Source organism: Linepithema humile, chromosome 4 (genome assembly GCF_040581485.1).
Source record: "Linepithema humile isolate Giens D197 chromosome 4, Lhum_UNIL_v1.0, whole genome shotgun sequence".
Taxonomy (NCBI): Eukaryota; Metazoa; Arthropoda; class Insecta; order Hymenoptera; family Formicidae; genus Linepithema; species Linepithema humile.
Genome location: NC_090131.1, coordinates 10,358,729 through 10,364,728, shown reverse-complemented (window position 1 = coordinate 10,364,728; position 6,000 = coordinate 10,358,729).

Here is a 6,000-nt window from a genome sequence, read left to right as displayed (position 1 = left end):
ATGGAAGTTCATCAGTTGGACGTCACAACCGCTTATCTGAACGGAGAACTTGAGGAAGAAATACTCATGGAACCACCGGAATTGTTACCCAAAATTCTACAGTCTATCGTACAAACCGAGAAAGCTAACAGCACGATTGAGGTCAAGGCGAGGAAAATGCTCGAAGAACTAAAGACAGGTAACAAAATTTGTCTATTAAAGAAATCATTGTATGGTCTTCGACAGGCGGGGAGAAGCTGGTATGCCAAGTTAAGCCAGACATTGACGAAGCTAGGAGCGAAGCCATCACACGCAGATCCATGCGTGTATCATGCGGGAAATGGAAAGGATCTAGTATTGATCGCCGTTTACGTGGACGACATCATCATCATTTCAAAGAGTTTGTACGCCATCGAAAAATTCAAGAAAGGATTCTCTCGGGCATTCGAGATTAAGGATCTTGGAACAATAGGACACTGTCTAGGAATCGAATTCACACAGGATCACGGTGTGATAACCATGCACCAGAGAGGATATATACGCGAGATTCTAAATCGTTTCGGGATGAGCGACTCGAAACCTGTAAGTACTCCGATGGATCTAAACGTTAAATTAATGGCTTCACCTGAAATTCCAGATGCTGAAGAAGAAAAGCTACCGTTCCGTGAGATAATCGGCGCCCTCATGTATCTGGCCATAGCTACAAGGCCGAACATTGCTTTTGCCGTTAGCTGTCTGAGCCAATACAACAACAAATACGGAAAGGTTCATTGGACAGCGGCGAAACGCGTATTGCGCTACTTAAAAGGATCTATAGACCTTGGACTCGTATTTAGAAAGGATCAAGAAGCATTAAAAGGTTTTGTCGATGCGGATTGGGGAAACTGTCCCTACGATAGGCATTCATACACTGGATATTCTTTTGTTTTAAGCCAGGCTGCTATTTCGTGGGATGCCAAAAAGCAAAGATCCGTAGCGCTATCGTCCACAGAGTCAGAGTATATGAGCTTAGCTGAAGGCGCAAAAGAAGCAATATATTTACAAAACTTTCTGACAGAGCTCGGATTCGAAGACGTCGCTAGATTGATCATATACAACGACAACTCAGGAGCAAAGATGCTTGCAGAAAACCCTGTTTTCCACGCAAGGAGCAAGCACATTGATATAAAATATCACTTCGTTCGCGAAGCTGTGGAGAATCTACAACTGAAGATTCAACATATTTCAACAAACGATATGATCGCCGATATTCTTACGAAGGCTGTACCAGGACCTAAACATAAGAGATGCCGAGTGTTACTGGGACTCGGATCATCTGATCAGACAGACAATCGATCTCATACCGAGGGGAAGTATTAGAGAGAGGTCCCCCCTCCTCGATAATTACGTTACGCGATCGACTGATACTATTAGTTTCTTATTGATTTATAGATCGCGCCTTTTTGTGTTTCCTCCCATACAACAATTCGACGTTCGATGGATGTCTATAGGACGTCCCACTCGACATGTACGGACGTCCAGATGACGTACCAGACATGTTCCGAGAACGTTCAGTAGATGTCATTTATACGTACAATGTACCGCCCTTAGACGTCCTCTGTACGTCCTTAGTACATCCTTTGTACATCTTTAGAACGCCGTCGTATGTCGTTGGTACGTCGTTAGTACGTCATTATCGTGACGTTACTACGTCTTCTATACGTCCTTAGTACGTTATTGTTGTATTTTATTTAGTAAAATATATTTTCATGTCAGTAAAAATAGTGTAATTAAAAGTAAACAAATATTTTATAATAATGACAAAAACAAAATTAAAACGCGCATATTTGTTTACATTTTATACTATTTTTACTGACATAAATCATTTTTCAAAAAAAAACGTCCGTAAGAAATCCATTATGTTACGTTACAACGATGCACTAATGCCGTACTACGAAAATATGTTGTTTAAGTATGGGTATATACTTGTACTTAAATGCATACAAGTATAAATAACGGACACCAATGCAATTAAACTATAAAATACTTTTTTTATTTTAATTGAAACACAATATTTAAATAGAATTTAAATTTTTTATTATGAAACGCATTACACATTCTTCTCCTGTTTTTTTAGGCGATCTGTCGCTCGCCGGAACCAATCAATTATTGTTGTTTCGATCGCACGATCGTCGATCTTTTTGTATCGGTGTTTCACAGCCTCTGTAAAAGGAATAGTGACTATATTACAATTACGTACAATTATGTACCCGGGCATAATAATATTGCACGTTATATTATACATTATATATATATATATATATATATATATATATATATATATATATATATATACACATATATATATATTTTTATTTTATGAATATATTTAATAATCATATATACATATATTTTGTAATTGCATGTAAATTAAATTATGATTAGTCAAAAATTAATTCTGATTATAAAAAATAAAAAATTTTAAAAAATCTGAATTTTTATTTATTTTATTTAATTTAATTTTTATAAATTTCACTTACATCTATTTGTTAAAATGTATTAATTTTTGATTGTTTATTTAAAAAAAACAAATTGTTAATAAATTCAACATTTTTGTATAATGCATTTAATTTTTACGGAATGAATTGTAAAGTATTGTAAAATATTAATAAATTATTACTAAAAATGTTTTTATACAATAAATTTTAATGTATTTAAATAAAATATATGATATATTTATTACTTAATTAAAAATGTACAGTTTATTTTTAAATTATAATGTAATCAATGTAATTTGTTATTATTTTAATTTATTTAATTATTTACTATTTACAAAACTTTAATTTATTTGAATAAATTATATTATATTTTTATTACATGATTTAAAACGTACAATTTATTTTTTATTGACATATTTTTAATAAATCCAATTAAAAATCGATTTAATTTTTATAAAAATAATTTCTATTTCTTCAATTTTTTTAAATAAAATATATAATATTTAAATAGCTGATTTTTAAACCTCAATAAAACATAAATAAAAGTTCTTATATAATTAATTAAATTCAGTTTATTTTTATATAATTAATTTCAATTTATTTAAATAAAATTTATGACATTTATAATTGATTATTATTGTTATGTATTTAATTTTTATTAAAATAAATTTGCAATTTTTAAGTAATCCAATTTTTGTATTTTTAATTGATTATTTTTAAATGTTAAAAATATTATATTAAAAATTTTTTGTATTATTAAATTTTTTTATTTTCTACTTTTTATTAAGTATATATATATATTAAATATTTTTATTATATATGATTATATATATGTATAATACACTAATAATATAATATAGTATATATAATATAAATATGTGTAAGTTCGTACGAATTACATTATTCTCTGGGAACGGATGTCTTTTGAGACATTATTATGGACGTCTTTGGGTCATACCACAGATGTCCTCGGGCCGTACCACAGACATCCTGGGGACATTTTATGGATGTTCCCAGGACATCTTCAAAACATCTTATCTCTCATAAAGATGTAGACAATATTTTGGAACGTCCATAAAACGTTCTCTGGACGTCCTTTCGACGTCCAAAAACTGACGTCATAAAATGGACATCTGAGGACATATGTGGTACGTCCCGAAGACGTCCATGTGTTGTGTGGGCTCCGCGATCCGCGTGTTACTACTTTTATGTTATTTTTCTCTCTCTCTCGATGTTGTCTCGTCACGCTGTAACACGTTCTTTTTACTTGTGGCAATTATAAACTGTTTGTGCCAAAACTGTGCATTTTATTTATTTCTCATCTTGTCACGTTTAGTCACTCCCCATTGCCGCTCTAACATGGTTATTCAAAATTATCTATAAAAAATTTAGATATTAAAGTTATAAGTAGAGTTAAAAATATTTTGGCTTTAGATCCGTCAATATTTGCAGACTTAAAATGTGATAATGTGAGTGTTTTGGAAATACCACATAAAATTCGGCTTATTGTTATCATTAGTAATCGATACATTAAAATAAGCCTACATTCATTTTCTAAATTTTATTTTCAAGAAATCTTGAAACCTTATAGAAAACGATTTCAACAAAACAAACAAATATTGTTTTACAGAGAATAAATTTTATAATTTTATAATTTTATAATTTATTCTTTGTAAATGATATTGTATACCATAAACACTCACAATACATATTAATACATAATACATAATCTATATGTATTTCGTTTGAAAACACCTTATAAATAATAAATATTTTTTAAAATAAAAATGTGTAATTATTTTTAAAACTATTTTTATATTAATTTAAATTCTGCTTTATAATTTTTTCATTTCTTATTAAATAAATTTATGCATTTATAATAAGTCTTACGATGATACACACACATATATATGTCTGTGTGCTTTTTATGTGTATTAATACACAGAATTTATTGCAAGATGCATTTGGAAATACAAACTAAAAATATTTGTGTGTGTGCGTGCGCGCGCGCGCGCGCGTGTGTGTGTGTGTGTGTGTGTGTGTGTTTATTTTTTATTTATCTTTTATTTTGTATTTCTAATTATACTTGTCATAAATTCTGTATATCAATCATATATGGATGGATATTTTATGTGTATGCGTACCGCTTGCTTCGTACGCATGCGTCATGTTTTGTACATACTTTCTGCGGCCATGTATTTCAAACAAGTCAACAGTCTAGGTATATTACAAATGTCTATGGTTATCTGGGTAGGTGATAAAGCATAAAAATTCATAAATGATAAGGTGTGACTAAGTTCCAAAAAAGACACTCATAATTTTATTCTGATTACCGATTAATCAAGTAACAAAAAATTTTATACTCTAATTACTGATTGATAAAGTAGTTCAATAATTTTTTACTTTGATTATTGGTTAATTGAGTAACGAAAAATTTTATACTTTGGTTACTGATTAATAAAGTAATTAAATAATTTTTGCTTTAATTATTGGTTAATCGAGTAATCAAATATATTTTTATTTTGATTACAATTAATCAACTAATCGGAAAATATTCTTCTCTGATAAATAATTAATTAAATAATTAAATAATATTAATTTATTATTAATTTTTTGCCGATCCCTGTTCAAAAGTATACTATGTTAAATCACATTTTTTCAAAAATTGAATTATTATTATCATAAGACTTTATACTTCAGTTTCCAGTTAATAGTACATATTAGTTTTCAATGAAAATAGAGTTGTTGACTGTATAAAATTAAATCACAATGTGATGACACATTCACCAGGTAAATAGTATTAAATTACATTAAAATCATATTCCATAATCACACAACTTTACTTTCTGAAACATCGAAATTTGATATATCTGCAAACAGAATAAAAAAAATGTCCAAAACATTATTTTATTGATTGTGAGAGCATATCAAAAGCGAAAAATCTCTTTAGACCCTTCTCTTGAAAAATTATGTTCATGAACATACTATATCTCTGATGCTCATCCCAGATAGCAAATGATATTCTCAGTATATTCTATAAATGTACGAATGTACGGAGAATATACGAGAATATTTTCAACAATATTCTTAGAATATCTGAAATATGATATCCTTTTTGAGATACACTAAGAATATGCTCAGAATATCTAAAATATAATTTTCATTTTTAGATATACTGAAAATATGCTTAGAATATCCAAAATATGATTTCCGCCTTTAGATATACTGAGAATATGCTCAGAATATCCGAAGTATAATTTTCGTTTTCAGATTTTGTGAGAATGCTCAGCATATCTAAAATATAATATTCAATTTTTGTAGTATTCCTACAGATGGCGGTATGAGTGCTATAATCTAGCGTTCAATAAATTGTTAGATTACAACCTATTCTAACAATAAGTGTATCCACGTGAAAAGATCGCGTGAAAAGCGTGTGAGAAGCTTAAAATTGTATTAATAAATACAATATTAATACGAGTGTTATGTATCACACAATTGTGTTTAATTGACGGTATTTATATAAACGGTAAGTAATATCAAGAAA